Raw genomic sequence first — 21,058 nt, 5'->3', positions numbered from 1 at the left:
AGCCGCCCCGAGTCTGCGGAGAGGGGTGGCATACAAATCCAATAAATAATAATAATAATAATAATAATAATTATTATTATTATTATTATTATTATTATTATTATTATTATCAGATGGCTCCCACTCTTCTGAGTCAAAATCAGCAGCCATAGGAGCTGGCCGGAAGCCAACCAAACACTTACTTGATTTGGAGGTTCAACCACTGTTTGATCTCCAGCACAAAAACCAGAAAGCTTCATTCTTCGTTTCTCTGTAAGGAATAAATAATTTCGAAATGTGTAATTCACAAAATAGGAGATGGTATTCTACAGAAGAGAAGGAAGTAAAACTAAGGCAGACGGGCAATCGGAGGATCTTCCATTACCTCCTGAGGTGTCCTGACATGGATCTTCCCAAGGGATCCCCCGGAAAAATAGCTCCTGAGAGGGATTCTTCTTTTCCGCAAGATCACTGATCTCTATACTGCAGCACTTCCAACAGGAGGAAAGAAAAAAGTAGCAGAATTAATGTACATCACATGACATAAAATGCACTCTTATGTTTGAAATGCAACCTCAAAACCCCCAAATCCATCAGTGACGTTGAGTGAGAAAACAATGGAACAATGTAATAATAATAATAATTTATTAGATTTGTATGCCGCCCCACTCTGAAGACTCGGGGCGGCTCACAACAATAATAAAAAACAATATTAACAATGAAACAAATCTAATATTAAAAGAAAAAGATATATAAAACCCCAGCAATTAAAACCATACAACACATACATACCAAACATAAAATATAAAAGCCTGGGGGAGGTGTCTCAGTTCCCCCATGCCTGGCGATATAGGTGGGTCTTGAGTAATTTGCGAAAGACAAGGAAGATGGGGGCCATTCTAATCTCTGGAGGGAGTTGATTCCAGAGGGCCGGGGCCACCACAGAGAAGTCTCTTCCCCTGGGGCCCGCCAAACGACATTGCTTGGTCGACGGGACCTGGAGAAGGCCAACTCTGTGGGACCTTATCGGCCGCTGGGATTCGTGCGGTAGCAGGCGGTTCCGGAGGTATTCTGGTCCAATGCCATGTAGGGCTTTAAAGGTCATTACCAACACTTTGAATTGTGACCGGAAACTGATGGGCAGCCAGTGCAGGCCACGGAGTGTTGTAGAAACGTGGGCGAATCTGGGAAGCCCCACGATAGCTCTCGCGGCCGCATTCTGCACAATCTGAAGTTTCCGAACACTTTTCAAAGGTAGCCCCATGTAGAGAGCGTTGCAGTAGTCGAACCTTGAGGTGATGAGGGCATGAGCGACTGTGAGCAACGAACTCCCTGTCCAAGTAGGGCCACAACTGGTGCACCAGGCGAACCTGGGCAAACCATAGTTGGTAGGATATTGCCACATAGTGTTGTGGCCTTCCAGTGGCTGGTGGGGCTGGCAGCAGATTCAGAACATGGGCCAGTCCTCGAGACTGGGGAAGGCTCGGAGGTATGCTCTGTGTTAGAGGCAGAGATTGGGTCAGGGCAGTCTGACAGTTATCAGTTGCCTTTGGAGTCAGACGTCAATGAGGCAGACGAACAACTGGAGCCTGTCCTCAGTGTGTGCATGTACAGAGTTGCCAGACAAAGGATACTACTGAGGAACAAGGGTCGACTTGGGAGTGAGGCCACAGGTGGAAGATGTGTGGCCCCTCCCATAGGGAATAAAAGAGGAATGAACAGGAAGTTTGCAGAAGACAATTAGTTTGCTTAATTAGTTCATTCATAGAAACATAGAAGACTGACGGCAGAAAAAGACCTCATGGTCCACCTAGTCTGCTCTTATACTATTTCCTGTATTTTATCTTAGGATGGATCTATGTTTATCCCAGGCATGTTTAAATTCAGTTTCTGTGGATTTACCAACCATGTCTGCTGGAAGTTTGTTCCAAGGATCTACTACTCTTTCAGTAAAATATTTTCTCACGTTGCTTTTGATCTTTCCCCCAACTAACTTCAGATTGTGTTCCCTTGTTCTTGTGTTCACTTTCCTATTAAAAACACTTCCCTCCTGAACCTTATTTAACCCTTTAACATATTTAAATGTTTCGATCATGTCCCCCCTTTTCCTTCTGTCCTCCAGACTCTACAGATTGAGTTCATGAAGTTACGTTTTATGCTTAAGACCTTCCACCATTCTTGTAGCCCGTCTTTCAATTTTGTCAATATCTTTTTGTAGGTGAGGTCTCCAGAACTGAACACAGTATTATTCCAAATGTGGTCTCACCAGCGCTCTATATAGAAGGATCACAATCTCCCTCTTCCTGCCTTCTTGCCAAGTATTGTGGTGTCTGAAAGATGTCAGCATGGTTACTCTCTAAGCCTGATACAGGTTGGCAATTGTGAACTGTCTTGAAAAATTGTGGGAGAGGAAAGACTTTGCTGGAGAGGAATTCACTACATCATGGTTTGGGAAAAGCCTAGGACAGAACATGTATGATGAATGTCCCAGAAGTTTGAGAAGGAGGGATTAAGTATTCAAATGTATGTTTTATTCCCTTTTTCCTAGATTAAAGTGTCTCACCTGCAACTCAACCTGCTCCTTCTGCTCCTCTGACTGGCTCAGGAGGAAGCCTTCCACCAGGGCCACCGCCTGGGAGCTGGTCTCTGCTCCACACTCCCGCACCCAGCTCTCCATCTCTGGGGGCAGAAGAGACAGGAACTGCTCCAGAACCACCAGGTCCAGCATCTGCTCTTTGGTGTGCTTCTCTGATCTTAGCCACCACGTACTAAATTCATGGAGTTGGCTGCAAAATTTTCGGGGACCTTCAGTCTCCTGCCATTGAAGGCTCCTAGCGTTCCGGGACTGAACTTCTGAAGGGAGGATGGTCTTCTGCCCAGTTCTTCTCCAGAGCTTCCCAACCTGAACAGCTGAAGGGCCTTTTCCGGTTCCCTCCTTTACAAAAGTTTGGGTCTCCATCCTTTCTCTCTTCTGCAGAGCAACTCCAAATGGGTCCAAGGACTCTTGTGGGTCTCCAGATGATTTTTCCTTCACAGGATAATTTCTAGGGCTGCAGATTCTGATCCCTGCAAGTTGTTCCGCTCTTTTTTCTTTCCCACAAGAGAAAAATTTTACCTGGCAAAGATTTCAAATTCCTTCGAGTTTGTGTATCTGAGACAAAAAGAAAAACAAAGGCCAAGAATTAGAAAGTGGAATTCAGACACTGAACAATCTTCACCCAACCTGCCTGGAGCTCCAGGACTACGACGCCTAAAACACGATTTGAGTATTGCCCACAAGATCATATGCTGCAACGTCCTACCTGTCAATGACTACTCCAGCTTCAACCACAACAACACAAGAGCACACAACAGATTCAAACTTAATATTAACCGCTGCAAACCTGACTGTAAAAAATATGACTTTTAACAATTGAGTTGTTGACATGACTTGGTCTATTAAGTTTTTAATGGTTATCCAGTATTTTTTCGCGTGTATGCAGGTCCACCATGCATGGTAGTATGTTCCAGGTTTTATTTTCATTTCCAGCAATTAGGGGGGAAATTAGGAAACATTTTAGATAATCTTGCTGGGGGGCAAATGCCATCGATAGAACATTTTTAATTGGTTTTCTTTATAGGACATTGCTGTGGTCATCTTATAATTTATTGTCCAAGTTTAAGATATAATTGGCAATAATGATACTGTTTATTTACATAGTTTAAGAAACATTATAATGACACTAAGAAATTTACGTACCATGATGTATAATGTCATTATTTTTCCAAATTCCTTGATTTTGTATCCCCTTTCCCTACCCCTTTTTTTCTTCTGTTCATCCTTCCCTTCCCCCCCTTTTTTCTGTATTTATAAATAAATTATATTTTTAAAAAAACAAAAAAAACCCATCGAGTTGTTGAAGTGTGGAACTCATTGCCAGACTCAGTAGTGACAACCCCTAACCCCCAACATTTCTCCCTTAAGACTCTCCACGATTGACCTCTCCAGGTTCCTAAGAGGTCAGTAAGGGGGGAGCATAAGTGCACTAGTGTGCCTTTCGTCCCTTGTCCAATTGTCTTTCCTTTATCTCATATATCATATATATTTTCTTCCTTTCATATATCTTCTCCTCTACTTTTATATTTTTCTTTATACTGTATATATTACCTCATGTCTATTCTCTTCTATATGTATTGTGTATTGGACAAAATAAATAAATCCCAGCTCAGGGCCGGGAAGGAGGCAGCTGAAGAGCCCGTCCCGCGTCTCTCTCCCTCAGGAGCCTGGCAGTTGCGGGTGATGGGGTCCTCGGGGAGCTTTGTGTGAATCCAACCTCCTCACCCGGCTTTTCTCCTCTCCTGAGGGAAGGCACAGCCCCACCCCCGCCGCCTTCCTGGCGTCCCCAGTTCACCCGGGACAGTGGAGAGGGTGGCTGGGGAGCATGGGACCTGGGGTTGAAACCGGAGGAGGCCCTCCTCCGCCTCCCTTTGCCCGGGAAGAGCCCCCAACTCACTCGGGGGTAAATCTGGATCTCCCTCTTCCACACGTTCACAGAGCCTCTCGGCCTCCTGAGGAGCACTAGGGGTTAAGGAGAGCGAGCGCGGTTTCCTAGAGCGGCAAGTGTTTGTGATGTCACGCGGCCTCTGACTTTCGCCATCCAATAGCCCAAAAGGGAATAGCCTGTTGTTCCCTTCTCTTGGCAGAAAACGCCCCCTGGTGGTCCTTGCGTAAATTTACAGGCTTCCCTTCAAAGCGCGGGAAAATATATCTGAGGGGGAGAGAGGTGGGACGATGGCCATGGAAATAAAAGGCAAGGCCCCTCTCAATGGTTTCCTGTCAGGCAGAGGTTTCAACATCTCCAGAGGCTTCAACTTTCTCCATCATCTCCTTTCTAAGAACCATCTGCACAGATGGCGGAAAATCCCTCTGGAGGATTCGAACTCACTTCCCTCAAGAACGGCAGCCTTGAAGGCTCTGCAGAGATTGGAGGAGGCCTCAAAAGGGTCTAAATTCTGTCAGAAACCACTGGGCAGTTGGAAGAGAAGGACCAGGAGGCTCTCTGGAAAACACAGTTTCTGTCTTGCAGTTGTGGTGAACTCCGGCCTGGGACACAGACAGTGAGGCCACAATCTGGAAAAAGATTTTAATTTTTTAATTTTTAAAATTCAATATAAATAGATGCTCTTCTCCAATTATTCGCTCAGTCTCACAGAGGAAGGGCAAAAACGTAACAAATAGTTTGGGTTTTTTGCAAATGGGATGGGGGAGGGTGGTGTTATGTAGGTTACTAGATGGATAATTAGCATAGGTGGCCTATAACAAGACTATTAATAGCAGAGGACTAACCCCTTTTCAGATTACCAGTGGTATGGAACGTGTTTATTTATTTTATTTATTTATTTTGTCCAATACACAATGAGGGTTTTAGTGGGTATATATCTATATACACATAGTAAAATACATGATGAAGGTTATAGAGGAGATACTCATAGTAAAATATATCTAAGAAATAATAGAAAAGAAGATATAGTAATAGAACATATCAATGAAAAAATAGAAGAGATATAGGAATGGAAGAAAAGTATAGGAGATATAGGAGAGCAATAGGACAGGGGACGGAAGGCACTCTAGTGCACTTGTACTTGCCCCTTACTGACCTCTTAGGAATCTGGATAGGTCAACTGTAGATAATCTAAGGGTAAAGTGTTGGGGGTTTGGGGATGACACTGGAGTTCCACGCTTCGACAACTCGGTTACTGAAGTCATATTTTTTACAGTCAAGTTTGGAGCAGTTAATATTAAGTTTAAATCTGTTGTGTGCTCTTGTGTTGTGGTTGAAGCTGAAGAAGTCACCGACAGGCAGGACGTTGCAGCATATGATCTTGTGGGCAATACTTAGATCTTGTTTAAGGCGCCTTAGTTCTAAACTTTCTAGGCCCAGGATTGAAAGTCTAGTCTTGTAGGGTATTCTATTTCGAGTGGTGGAGTGAAGGGCTCTTCTGGTGAAGTATCTTTGGACATTTTCAAGGGTGTTAATGTCTGAGATGCGATATGGGTTCCAAACAGATGAGCTGTATTCGAGGATGGGTCTGGCAACAGTTTTGTAAGCTCTGGTAAGTAGTGTGAGATTGCCAGAGCAGAAGCTACGTAGGATTAGGTTTACAACTCTTGAAGCCTTCTTGGCTATGTTGTTGCAGTGGGCTTTGGCACTTAAATCTTTTGTTATTAGTATACCAAGGTCTTTAACCGAGTGGGGATTATCTGTGATAATTTGATTATTCAGTTCGTATTTGGAGTTCAGATTCTTCTTCCCAATGTGTAGGACAGAGCATTTGCTAGTTGAGATTTGGAGTTGCCATGTGTTAGACCACTCAGAAACAGCATCAAGGTCTTTTTGGAGAGTAGTTGTGTTATCGGTGGTGTTGAACATGCCTGAACTCCTAGTAAAATCCCCCACTTCCATGTCTGTAATGGAATGGGTGTAAACTCTGAAAAAGGGGTGGGAAAACACCATGAAAGCAGTAACAGAGTTGGTCTCCTCCGGGACCCGTCAACTAAACAATGTCGTTTGGCGGGGCCCAGAGGAAGAGCCTTCTCTGTGGCGGCTCCGACCCTCTGGAATCAGCTCCCTCCAGAGATTAGAACTGCCCCCACCCTCCTTGCCTTTCGTAAACTCCTTAAAACCCACCTCTGTCGTCAAGCATGGGGGAACTGAAACATCTCCCCCTGCCTATGTAGTTTTCTGTACAGTGGTACCTCGAGATACGAGTTTAATTCGTTCCGGACCTGGGCTCTTAAGTCGAGCAGCTCTTATCTCGAACGACTTTTCCCCATAGGAATTAATGTAAATAATTTTAATTGGTTCCAGCCCTCAAAAAACTCACAAAGTTAGTCTAAATTATGCAGAAAGACATGTTTTTAATGAAGAAATGTACATGTACATATAAATGAATAATGAAGTTTCTTTCACTTAACTTGTAAACTTTCTTAAACTTTTAAATTTACATATGTTCAACTTCTCTGCCACCCAATCCTGTAGGACAGAGGTCCCCAACCCTTTTTGCACCAGGGACCGGCTTTAAGCGATCAAGAGAGGAATGGGTGAATGAATGGACGGAGTGTGGGAAGGAAGGAAGGAAAGAGGGAAGGGACAGGAACAGAGGAAGGAAGCAAGGAAACTTATGAAAGGGGAGAGTAAGAGAGGAATGAGTGAAGGGAGGGAGGGAAGAAGGTGGGAAGGAGAAAGAAAAGAAGAAATAGAGGAAGGGAAGGTAAAAGAGAAAAAGAGCAAGAAAGAAAGAAAGAGAAAGAAAGAAAGAAAGGGGGAAGGGACAGGAACAGAGGAAGGAAGCAAGGAAACTTATGAAAGGGGAGAGTAAGAGAGGAATGAGTGAAGGGAGGGAGGGAGGGAAGAAGGTGGGAAGGAGAAAGAAAAGAAGAAATAGAGGAAGGGAAGGTAAAAGAGAGAAAGAAAAAGAGCAAGAAAGAAAGCTGCAAGCCCCCCCCCCGAGCCCCCCAGGCCGGCTGCAACCTTTTAAAACACGCGCGCCGCTTCGCAGCTGTCTCCTGAAGCCGAACGCTTGTATCTCGAATTTGGGCTTGTAAGTAGAACAAAAATATCTCTCCCCTCCCAGCTCTTATCTCGAGTTGCTCTTAAGTAGAGCAGCTCTTATGTCGGGGTTCCACTGTATATGATATGACTGTATGTATGTTTTTTATATATTGGGGTTTCTTGTTTTTTAGACTTTTTAAATGTATTATTGTTATTTTAGAGTTTAACTATTAGATTTGTCATTATATATTGTTTTTATCATTGCTGTGAGCCGCCCTGAGTCTACGGAGAGGGGCGGCATACAAATCTAATAAATAATAATTTATTTATTTATTTATTTATTACTTAGATTTGTATGCCGCCCCTAAATAATAATAATTAGCATACAAGGAGCAAGCTGACCAACACCAATTGCTCCAGCCTCACTTCTGGGCAGGGGATTGCAGGAATCATAGACATGGAGACATTGTTTTCTGAGCAAAACACTTCTATGAAGACCTTCTATCTAGGTACGAACCCTCAGTGCTCAGAGACCTGTTCTCTCCGGCTATATTCAGAGAGCTCTCATCTCTCTGGGGATATTCAGAGATCTGTTCTCTTTGGGCATGCTGTTCAGAGATCTCTCTCTGGGTGTGTTCAGCAATCTGTCTTGCTCGGGACTTGCATTTTTTAAATAGCAATTTCTTTATGCACATAAGTATAAAAGATTAATTTTACTATTTTAGTTACTTCTGCCGCACGAATCCCAGCGACTGATTAGGTCCCACAGAGTTGGCCTTCTCCAGGTCCCGTTGACGAAACAATGTCGTCTGGCGGGACCCAAGGGAAAAGCCTTCTCTGTGGCGGCCCCGACCCCCTGGAATCAACTCCCCCCAGATATCAGAGTTGCCCCCACCCTCCTTGCCTTTCGCAAGCTCCTTAAAACCCACCTCTGTCATCAGGCATGGGGGAATTGAAATTTCACTTCCCCCTAGGTTTATAGAATTTATACATGGTATGCTTGTATGTATGAGTGGTTCTTTAAATTAGGTTTTTTTAGATTATTTTTTAATATTAGATTTGTTTTCATTGTCTTTTCATTGTTGTTAGCCGCCCCGAGTCTTCGAAGAGGGGCGACATACAAATCTAATAAATAAATAAATAAATAAACAAACAAACAAACAAACAAACAAACAAACAAATAATACAATGAATAAATGGCTAATGTATACAGACAAGTCATATCAAGGTATGTTTTCTAACTAAACAGAAGTGTCTAATTAATATTGATCCAAATGCATTCAAGATAATTTTCATGGTTGTGCTCTATTTCTGTAGAGTACTGTAGTTATTTCTTCTTCTATAGAGATGTAATTATTTCTCATATAGTACAACTCTACCTCTTCTTTTATTTGGTCTATTTCTTTTAAATAATTTAAATCCCTCTAGCTGTATGTTCTATTTGTGGGTTTCACAAATCACAATTAAATTTGAGCCGGGGTGGCGCAGCAGGTAGAGTGCTGTACTGCAGGCCACTGAAGCTGACTGTAGATCTGAGGGGCAGCGGTTCAAATCTCATCACTGGCTCAAGGTTCACTCAGCCTTCCATCCTTCCGAGGTGGGTCAAATGAGGACCCGGATTGTGGGGCAATATGTTGGCTCTGTTAAAAAGTGCTATTGCTAACATGTTGTAAGCCGCCCTGAGTCTAAGGAAAAGGGCGGTTTAAAACTCGAATAAATAAATAAATAAAATAAATTTGTGAGGGAATTATGGTCTTGGAGGACTTCAATGTGCTGTTGTTCAGCAAATCCTCTGGGTTGGCTCAGGAGTTCATGGCTTTCAAGGCAACCATGGACCTGACCCAGGTAATTTAGGACCCAACTTACGAGGAGGGGGGACCTTCCCGACATGGTTTTTCTCTTGGGGTAGTTGAGTAATGATCTGAATTTAAGGGGCTTAGACATCAGGCCCTTGTCACGGTCAGATCATTTTCTGCCGTGGCTTGTCTTTAGGGCTCTAATCCTTCCCCTCAGGGACGTAGAACTGATTAGGTGGTTCCACCCATACGCTTAATGGACCCATTGGGTTTTCATGTGGACCAATCCAGTGCAGGGATTCACTGGCTTCATTAGTTCAGTTAACCTTGGACTCTGTGTAATGTGTGGTGGTATCAATCTCTCTCTCTCACCCCTCCTGTTTCCCTATCGCTGCTGTCTCAGGCCAAAACTTCGTAACTTCACATAATGACTTTGGGCGTCCCACCTACCATATTTCTCTTTATTTCTTTTTTGTTTCTGTATTCCTTCCCCACCCCCCCTTCCTTCCTCTTTCTTCTTTTCACAGATTCACCTGGTTCCAAACAGGCTCTGTATAATTTTCCTTGATAACTGAACAAAATTGCATGCACTCTCACTCGCATGCATAGCTCTTAATTTCATCCGGACTTCATTTGCAGCCTTTAAATCAACAACATTGATATAAACTGTTCGTCTTCTAAACTTAAGAAGATGTGAAACATTTGCTCTGCAGCTGTGGTTGAGTGATAATGAAATCCCACAGCTCATTAGCTTTCAGGAAACATTCTATCTTTGCAGCCCAAATGATATAGTTCTTGTGCCCCAAACGAGGCACAAAGCACTCCTTAAATTCAACAGCAGCCACCCTGCAACCTCTGCCTTCTCTTTTAACAAAGACAGTCTCTCCATCTTAAATTACAATGCAGACTTCAGTGTGCTCTGGACCCATGATCTATTAAAGTTTGTTGCAAAATTCAAAACCCGAAGCACACACACATGACTGATTCAATTACTTTCATTGCCTGCCAGAGAGCCGGGGTGGCGCAGCAGGGAGAGTGCTGTACTGCAGGCCACTGAAGCTGACTGCAGATCTGAAGGTCAGCGGTTCAAATCTCATCACCGGCTCAAGGTTGACTTAGCCTTCCATCCTTCCGAGGTGGGTAAAATGAGGACCCGGATTGTGGGGGAAATAGGCTGGCTCTGTTAAAAAGTGCCATTGCTAACATGTTGTAAGCCCCCCTAAGTCTAAGGAGAAGGGCGGCATAAAAATTGAATAAATAAATAAATTGTATTCAATAACTTCTTTATAAACATAGTAATATATATATTTACAATACCACATGTAGAATTCTTCTTCAATCAGTTACAGGCAGCAGAGAACAGTTAGTTTAATTTCAGCAGAGTTCGGAATGGAGAGTGGAGCCACACCCAGCCTGGAGGTTAAGTTTTCAGTTTCAATTCTCTGCACACTCAGAAGTGGTTAGCTCCTAATGGCTGATTCACTTGCTATGCCTATTCATTGGCTGACCTTGTTACCATGGGCTCTCCCAGTTCATGAATATTCTAATAGTAGCCATAGAAATAAGAGGTTTGTGAGACCCTGTTTGTGAAGTTTTATTTAATCAGGAAACCTAGGTCAGAACACCCCAGGCAGAAATGCACTCTGGGACGGGTCCACCTCCAGCACTCCTCTGCCACCCCCCCCCATGCCTCTTAATAACCCCCCTAAATCATCCCACTGCCTCCCAGGGGGCGGTACTGTCCACTTTGGGAACCACTGATCTTGTCTAATTTGGAGTAGAAAGGCAAAATATGCATACACATATAAATATGTAGAGACCTGGAGGGATATAGTATAGAATCCCAGCGGCCGATAAGGTCCCACATAAGGCCTTCTCCGGGTCCCATCGACCAAACAATGTCATTTGGTGGGCCCCAGGGGAAGAGCCTTCTCTGTGGCGGCCCCGGCCCTCTGGAATCAACTCTCCCCAGAGATTAGAACGGCCCCCACCCTCGTCTTTCGCAAATTACTCAAGACCCACCTTTGTCGCCAGGCATGGGGGAGTTAGGATATTCCTTCCCCCTAGGCCATTACAAGTTATGTATGGTATGTTTGTGTGTATGTTTGGTTTTTATAATAAGGGTTTTTAGTTGTTTTATTAAATTGGATTGTTACATGTTGTTTTTTATCATTGTTGTTAGCCGCCCCGAGTCTGCGGAGAGGGGCGGCATACAAATCCAATAAATAATAATAATAATAATAATAACAATAATAATGCAGTACTGCAGGCTAATTGCGCACAGTCAGGAGATCGATCCCGATTGGCTCAAGGTTGATATAGCATTTCATCTTTTTGAGGTCGGCCGCTCCGAGTCTTCGGAGAGGGGCGGCATCTAATAAATTATTATTATTATTATTATTATTATTATTATTATTATTATTAAAATGGGGACCCTGATTGCTAGAGACAATATGCTGATTTTATAAACTTCTCAGAGAGTGATGTAAGGAATTGTAGAGTGGTATATAAGTTTAAGTGAAATTGTTATTATTATATAATTTCTCTTGAGCATGGATCCTTTCATGAGTAGCAAGACTACGATTCCGAGCAAAGCTCTTTCCACACTCCGTGCATTTATACGGCTTCTCCACTGCGTGGATTTTTTCATGGGACGCAAGGTAACTGCGTTGAGCAAAGGTCTTTCCACAATTTATGCATTTATATGGTTTCTCCACCGTGTGGGTTCTTTCGTGGGAAGTAAGATAACTGCGCTGAGCAAATTTCTTTCCGCACTCTATACATTCATACAGCTTCTCCCCTATGTGGGTCACCTTATGGGAAATAAGATTACCCCTTTGAGCAAAGCTTTTTCCGCACTCCATGCATTTATATGGCTTCTCCCCTGTGTGGATCTTATTGTGGATAGCGAGTCTACTGTTCAGAGCAAAGGTCTTTCCACACTCCGTGCATTTATACGGCTTTTCTCCTGTGTGGATCTTTTTGTGGATAGAGAGTCTCCTGGTCAGAGCAAAGGTCTTTCCACACTCCGTGCATTTATACGGCTTTTCTCTTGTGTGGATCTTTTCGTGGATGGCGAGTCTACTACTCAGAACAAAGGTCTTTCCACACTGCATGCATTTATACGGCTTCTCTCCTGTGTGGAGCTTTTCATGGATAGTAAGTCCTCTGCTATGAGTAAAGGTTTTCCCACACTGCGTGCATTTATACGGTTTCTCCCCTGTGTGGATCATCTGGTGGGAAATAAGATGATCTCTTCGAGTGAAGGACTTTTCACACTCCATGCATTTAAATGGCTTTTCCCCTGTGTGGATCTTTTTGTGGATAGTAAGTCTACTGCTCAGAGGAAAGGTCTTTCCGCACTCCATGCACTTATACGGTTTTTCTCCTGTGTGGATCTTATTATGGGAAGCAAGATAACTTCGTTGAGCAAAGGTCTTTCCACACTCCGTGCATTGATATGGTTTCTCTCCTGTGTGGATCATCCTATGTGAAATAAGATTACCTCTTTGAGCAAAGGACTTTCCACACTCCATGCATTTATGTGGCTTTTCTCCCGTGTGGATGTTTTTGTGGACAGCAAGTCTACTTTTCAGAGCAAAGGTCTTGCCACACTCCATGCATTTATATGGTTTCTGTTGTTGGGCAAGAAAGTCTTGCATCAGAGGATGTGTGGGAGATGAGCTTTCCTGATTCCAATTATTTGACTGGCTTCTATCATGGCTTTCAACTTCCATTCGAATTCCAGAGTTCTCTGATCCATCTTTAGCCCCGATCACTTGGAACAATTCACAGGAATCTTGATTCTCCTGCCCATTATTACCTTCAAAGCAAAGGAGAAATGAAAATGATAACAACGCTAGAGAAAAAGATCAAACTGTACAAAGTCAAGTCTTTTGGAATTTTTCTTAAATTCCATTAGGTTGTATTTTTGCATGCTTACAATGCTGTGGTTGACATGAGAATGACATGATGATTTGAATACTGTACTCCAACACTGGAAGTTTTTAAGATGATGTTGGATAAGCATTTGTCTGAAGCGGTGTAGGGTTTCCTGCCTACTCAGGGGGTTGAAGACCTCCAAAGTCCCTTCCAACTCTGTTATTCTGTTCTATTTGTACATTCATGAGTCATGAAAGCTTTGAAAATATATAGAAAATTTCTCTTATTTTACAAATTATCTACTTTGTTTCCCCAAAAATAAGATAGGATCTTATTTTCCTTTGAACCCCAAAATAAGGGTGTGACCTTATTATGGGGGAGGTCTTATTATTTTGGGGGTGCAGGAGCTGGCGAGCATGGGACTGGATGTCCTATCACGGCTCTCCCCTCCTCTTCCTTGTTTTTTGCACCAGCCAAGTAACTGGCTGGGGCTGCCCTGATGTGTCTTGCAGCTGCTTCAAGGAGTAGGATCCTGCTGTGCTGTTGCATGTATGAGCTGCAGCACCACCACGAACCTCATCATACTACAGCTGGTGTCCTGCCACTTATGGCTGCACTGATATGTTGGACCCTGTGGCAATGCTGCCGTTTATGCGTACAAAGGCAACACAAACCTTAGAAACATAGAAGTCTGACGGCAAAAAAAGACCTCATGGTCCATCTAGTCTGCCCTTATACTATTTCCTGTATTTTATCTTAGGATGGATATATGTTTATCCCAGGCATGTTTAAATTCAGTTCCTGTGGATTTATCTACCACGTCTGCTGGAAGTTTGTTCCAAGGATCTACTACTCTTTCAGTAAAATAATATTTTCTCATGTTGCTTTTGATCTTTCCCCCAACTAACTTCAGATTGTGTCCCCTTGTTCTTGTGTTCACTTTCCTATTAAAAACACTTCCCTCCTGGATCTTATTTAACCGATTAAGATATTTAAATGTTTCGATCATGTCCCCCCTTTTCCTTCTGTCCTCCAGACTAGACAGATTGAGTTCATTCAGTCTTTCCTGATACGTTTTATGCTTAAGACCTTCCACCATTCTTGTAGCCCGTCTTTGGACCCGTTCAATTTTGTCAATATCTTTTTGTAGGTGAGGTCTTCAGAACTGAACACAGTATTCTATTCTATTCTATTCTAAATTTGTATGCCGTCCCTCTCCGCAGACTTGGGGCGGCTCACAACAGCAGCAGAAAAACAGTGTAAAATACAAATTCAATAATTAGAAAGCTAAAAACCCATAATTTAAAAATCATTCACACAAAATACCATACATAAACAGTATAGGCCTGGGGAAGATGTCTCAATTCCCCCATGCCTGACGACAGAGGTGGGTCTTAAGGAGTTTGCGAAAGGCAAGGAGGGTGGGGGCTTTTCTAATCTCAGGGGGGAGCTGGTTCCAGAGGGTCGGGGCTGCCACAGAGAAGGCTCTTCCCCTGGGACCTGCCAAACGACATTGTTTGGTCAACGGGACCCGGAGAAGGCCAACTCTGTGGGACCTAATCGGTCGCTGGGATTCGTGCGGCAGAAGGCGGTCCCGGAGATATGAGGCCTTCATAATTGAATTGGATTGGGAGAATGCTCTTCCATGGCCTGAACATGAAACTTCTGTTCTCACACAATTTGGGGAGGTTTCAGCAGACAAATGACAGCTGATTTCTCTCACATGACATCCAGAGGACACATAAAAGCACATCTCATTCTTTTCAGCCTCCTCAGTTAAGGTAAAAGAGAAATGGAAAATACACAGATTAAAAAGTGGGGAAGAAAACATGTAAGAAAAGAGATATTGATTCTTTCCTTCCTTGGAATGTGAGAAGGCCAGGTCCTCTTCTCCTCCTTTCCAGGAGACAATATCTGATTAGTGGATTTTCTTTAAAATAAAAATCGGATTATTGACTTTCTTTTTTCTTTTTAATAAAAATCTGTCGTCTTGAACATTCTGATTGGGGACTGGAAAACTCTTACCCAGAGAGACCAGGTTCCTATGGTTTTCAAGCATGACTTCCAAATGCATCGCTTTTTGGTCAGAATCCAGCCGAGACCATTCTTCTTCAGAGAAATACACAGCCACCTCCTCGAAGGATACAAGACTCCCCTGAACATAGAAAAAAGAACACAACAAAAATATTAGCAATATCATACTTCCTAAGGAAACTTTATTCTGCTCTAGCCGAACCCCTAAGCATTATCTTCCAAAAATCCTTCTGGACCAGCACGCTCCCCAAGCTGTGGTCAAAAGCATTAGTCATCCCCATTTTCAAAAAAGGAGACCCGTCACTAGTGGACAACTACAGACCAATATCTCTTTGTTGCGTCCTTTGCAAAATCATGGAATCAATTATAAATCGATCAATCACCCTTTACTTAGAATCTAATAACCTACTCTCAAACAAGCAATTTGGATTCAGAAAGAAACTATCATGCAACCTACAACAATTTCACTGCAAAAACATTTGGACGACCCACCTAGATCAAGGAAAATCAATTGATGCAATTTATATTGACTTTTGCAAAGCCTTCGACTCAGTGGTCCACGACAAACTACTCCTAAAACTCAAATCCTCTGGCATCTCAGGACTCCTCCTCAACTGGATTACTGCATTCCAGTCAAACAGGCAACAAATTGTCAAAATTGGAAGTGCCATTTCCACCCCCATTCCTGTCAAAAGCGGCGTTCCCCAGGGAAACGTACTACCGTGTTTTCCCGAAAGTAAGACAGTGTCTTACTTTCTTTTTACCCCCAAAAGCCCCACTACGTCTTACTTTCGGGGTATGTCTTACATTGGAAAAAAATTGAAAGGGTCGCGTTCCCGAAGGCATCTCCCCAGAGTCCAGAAGGGCAGCCGCGGGACAGGAGCCTCGTGAGCCCTTTTCCAAGTTCAACCTCAGGGCTCCAAGCGGCGTCACAGATGCGTGTCGGGGAAGCGTGTGTCTGGAGGGGAGGAGCCGCTCTGCGCAGTTGGGCAGCCCCACCTTCCTGCTGGAAAGGAGGCGGGCGAAGGAGGGCGCAGCTCCGGCCGCTCGCCTCGGAGCTGGTCGGCCTTGCTGGCTACTTGCAGCCGAGCCTCGGCAGGACTCGGTTGCTGGGACGAGCGCCTTCGCTGCAAGCCGCCGCCCGCTCGGCTCGCTTCGGACCAGCGCCGTCCTTCGCTTTGCCAAGCTGGGGAAGAGGCGGTGGCGCCGCGGCGAGGTGAAGGCGAGGGGCGCGTGGGGAGCTTGGAAGCGACGTCATCGGGCTCCTCCCATCGGCAATACCCCCGTGTTTCCCCGAAAGTAAGACATATGTCTTACTTTCGGGGTACGGCTTATATTAGCCGACCCCCCTGAAACCCCCGATATGTCTTACTATCGGGGAAACAGGGTAGGTCCTACTCTCTTCATTCTCTACATCAATGACCTTTGTGACCATATCGAAAGCAATTGTGTTCTTTTTGCCAATGACGTAAAACTTTTTAACACTACTGACAAATCACTCACTCTCCAAAAAGACCTCAACTTTGTCTCAGACTGGTCTAACACCTGGCAACTTCAAATATCAACCAACAAATGCTCTACCCTCCACATCATCAAAAAGAATCCAAACCTCATATATAAACTGAATAAACAAACTCTCACAGCAAACCCACACTCAGTAAAAGACCTTGGAATACTAATATCAAATGACCTAATTGCTAAAGCCCACTGCAACAATATCGCCAAAAAAGCCTCTAGAGTTGTTAATCTGATCCTACGTAGCTTCTGCTCTGGCAATCTCACACTACTCACAAGAGCCTACAAAACTTTTGCCAGACCCACCCTTGACTACTGCTCATCTGTCTGGAACCCATACCACATCTCAGACATTAACACCTCGAAAACGTCCAAAGATATTTCACCAGAAGAGCCCTTCACTCCTCCACTTGAAACAGAATACCCTACGAAAATAGACTAACAATCCTGGGCCTAGAAAGCCTAGAACTACGGCGCCTAAAACACGACTTAAGTATTGCCCACAAGATCACATGCTGCAACGTCCTACCGGTCAATGACTACTTCAGCTTCAACCGCAACAACACAAGAGCATGCAACAGATTCAAACTTAATACGAACCGCTCCAAACTTGACTGTAAAAAATATGACTTTAACAATTGAGTTATCGAAGTCATTACCGGACTCAATTGTGTCAACCCCTAGCCCCCAACACTTCTCCCTTAGACTCTCCACGATTGACCTCTCCAGGTCCCTACGTGGCCAGTAAGGGGCGTACATAAGTGCACTGGTGTGCCTTTCGTCCCCTGTCCAATTGTCTTCCTTTCTCTCGCTTATATATTAATTTTCTTTCATATATCCTCTCCTCTAAGTTCACTTTACCCTTATATATATTCCTACATGTCTATTTTTCTTCCTATGTATTTGTGTATTGGAGAAATGAATAAATAAATAAAATAAATAAACTAACTTATAACTAAAAATAAATTTTCTGACAATGATAACAATAAATGAATGGAATGACTTGCCTCTTGAAGTTATGGATGCTCTGAAACGGGAGATGTTTTTTAAAAATATAGCATAGCCATTTATCTGAAAATTTTGACTGCCTAATTTAGGCACATATCAGAGGATTGGAAATTATTTTGTGACTCAAAGTACCTTGATCACATGTTCTATGTGGCCATTGGATTTTAATAGTCTGCTTTATTTTTTAATATGATTTGCTTATTTTTTGAACTACTGGTTATAAACTTTATAAACTTTCTTACTTGATTTGGAGATTCAACCACTGTTTGAGCTCCACCAAAAAACCCAGAAAACTTCTTTCTTTGTTTCTCTGTAAGAATAAAATAATTTCAAAATGCAATTTAAGAAGATAAGAGGAGCTATATCACAGAGAGGATGGGATATCTCTGTATAATCGGAGGATTTTTGATTACCTACTGAGCTGTTCCGACTTGGGTCTTCCCAAGAGATCCTCCTAAAAAACAGCTCCTGAGGAGGATTTGATTGATTCTTCTTCGCATTGGGATCTCTGATCTCCACAGTGCAGCACTTCCAATAGGAGGACAGAAAAAAGAAGGAGAATGTGCATCAGACGACATGAAGTGCATATTCAGAACATTTATTTGTTGGTGGGGGTAGCCAACACCCTTGAGGACAGGCTCAGAGTACAAGAAGACCTAGACAGACTATCACAGTGGGCCCATACCAACAAAATGAGGTTCAACACCGACAAATGCAGAGTCCTCCACCTCGGCAAAAAGAACCCTAGACATGCATACAGCCTGGGAGATACCCCACTCAGCAGTAGTGACTGCGAAAGAGATCTTGGAGTCTTGGTGGACAATCAACTAAACATGAGTCAGCAATGTGCAGCAGCAGCCAAAAAAGCCAACTCAATCCTAAGCTGCATCAACAGAGGAATACGCTCCAAGACCAGGGAAGTACTAATACCACTCTACTATGCCCTGGTCAGACCCCACCTGGAGTACTGCATCCAATTTTGGTCACCTCACTACAAAAAAGACATCGAAACTCTGGAGAAGGTGCAAAAAAGAGCAACCAAAATGATTAGGGGACTCGAAACCAAGACTTACGAAGAGAGATTGAGAGAACTGGGCATGGACAGCCTAGAAAAAAGAAGGTCTAGAGGGGACATAATAGCAGTTTACAGATACTTGAGGGGTTGCCACGGTGAGGAGGGGGTCTCTTTATTCCCCAGGGCACCAGAGGGCCGGACGAGGAACAATGGTTGGAAGCTGACCAAGGAGAGATTCAACCTGGAAATAAGGAAGAACTTCCTGACGGTCAGAGCGATCAACCAATGGAACTGCCTGCCAGGGGAGGTGGTGAACTCCCCAACTCTGGACACCTTCAAGAGGAGATTGGACTTCCATTTGGCTGGGGTGCTGTAGGGTTTCCTGCTCAGGCAGGGGGTTGGACTCGATGACCTAACGGTCCCTTTCAACTCTATTAATAAAATAAAAATAAAAATTTATTGATTGATTGATTGATTGATTGATTGATTGGATTTGTATGCCGCCCCTCTCCGTAGACTCGGGGCGGCTAACAACAATAATAAAAACAGCATGTAAATCCAATACTACAACAACTAAAAAACCCTTATTTTAAAACCAATCATACCTACAAGCAAAGATACCAGGCATAAATTGTAAAGGCCTAGGGGGAAAGAGTATCTCAGTTCCCCCATGCCTGACGGCAGAGGTGGGTTTCAAGGAGCTTACGAAAGGTGAGGAGGGTGGGGGCAATTCTAATCTCTGGGGGGAGTTGGTTCCAGAGGGCCGGGGCCGCCACAGAGAAGGCTCTTCCCCTGGGCCCCGCCAAACGACATTGTTTAGTAGACAGGACCCGGAGAAGATCCACTCTGTGGGACCTAACTGGTCGCTGGGATTCGTGTAGCAGAAGGCGGTCCCTGAGATAATCTGGTCTGGTGCCATGAAGGGCTTTATAGGTCATAACCAACACTTTGAATTGTTATCGGCAACCAATGCAGACTGCGGAGTGTTGGTGTTATATGGGCATTTTTGGGAAAGCCCATGATTGCTCTCGCAGCTGCATTCTGCACAAGCTGAAGTTTCTGAACACTTTTCAAAGGTAGCCCCATGTAGAGAGCATAACCTCAAAGCCCCCAATATCATGAGAGGTTGAGTGAGAAAAGAATGGAACACTGTGCTAGAAGAATTGGTGGGGCATTGCCATATATTATGAACGTCAGAGAAGTTTGGGAAAGAGGGGTGAAGTATTCAAACACATTCCCTTTTGTGCTCTCACCTGCAACTTGAGCTGCTCCTTCTGCTCCTCCGCTTGGCTCAGGAGGAAGCCTTCAGCCAGGGCCACTGCCTGGGAACTGGACTCTGCTCCACACTCCCGCACCCATCCCTCCATCTCTGGGGGCAGGAGAGTCAGGAGCTGCTCCAGAACAATCAGGTCCAGCATCTGAGATTTGGTGTGCTTTTCTGGTCTCAACCATTGCCTATAATAGTCATGAAGTTGGCTACAAAGTCCCCGGGGACCCTCAGCCTCCTGGTATTGGATGAAGTCCCAGGGCTGAACTTCTGAAGGGAGGATGGATTCTTCCTCCAGGATCTTCTGCCCAGTTTCTGTCCAGAGCTTTCCACCCTGAATAGCTGAAGGACCTTTTCCGCTTCCCTCTTTTGCCAAAGGTTGTGTCTCCATCCTTTCTCTCTTGCCCAGAGGAACTCGAAATTGGTGCAAGGACTCTTACGGGTCTCCAGATGCCTTTTCCTTCACAGGACCATTTCCGAGGCAGCAGGACTGGTCCCTACAAGTTGCTTTACTCTCTCCCCACCCCACCACCAATTTTACCTTGCAAAATTTTCAAATGGCTTCGGGTTTCTGTGTCTGAGATCGAAAGAAAAACAAATGCCAAGAAATTAGAAAGTGGAATTCAGCCAATGAACAATATTCACCCAACCTGCTGGGATGAGCCCCGAACAGTTCATCCCAGCGGAAGGCCGAGGTCCCCCCCCCAGCAGGCCAGGAAGGAGCCAGCTGGAGAGGCCACCCCACTTCTTTTCCCTTCCGGAGACAAGATCGGGCCCTTAGGGAACCGAGTGCGAATCCTGCCTCTCCCTCGCCCGGCTTCTATCCTCTCCTGCTGGGCTTCCCCTCCCACCCACTCGAGCTTTTCCCCGGATTCCCGCTGCCCTCCCAGCATCGCATGGAGAGGGAGGCTGGGGAGCATAGGATCCGGGGTGGAAGACAGAGGAGGTCCGTACGCCGGTATCTCCCTCCTCCGCCGCCTTCCTTTGCACGGGAAGAGACGTCTTCTCACCCGGGGCATGCCAGGATCTT

The 21,058-nt window shown here is 44.3% G+C and overlaps 1 pseudogene; it reads right to left on the bottom strand.

Moving 5' to 3' along the window:
• Positions 1 to 21,058, bottom strand: part of LOC139158566 (zinc finger protein 208-like) — a 43,014-nt pseudogene that overhangs the window by 7,143 nt on the left and 14,813 nt on the right.

The sequence above is a fragment of the Erythrolamprus reginae genome, chromosome 2 (assembly GCF_031021105.1).
Source record: "Erythrolamprus reginae isolate rEryReg1 chromosome 2, rEryReg1.hap1, whole genome shotgun sequence".
Classification (NCBI taxonomy): Eukaryota; Metazoa; Chordata; class Lepidosauria; order Squamata; family Dipsadidae; genus Erythrolamprus; species Erythrolamprus reginae.
Note: the sequence above shows the minus strand (reverse complement) of the source record. Positions and strands in the feature narration are given on the sequence as shown.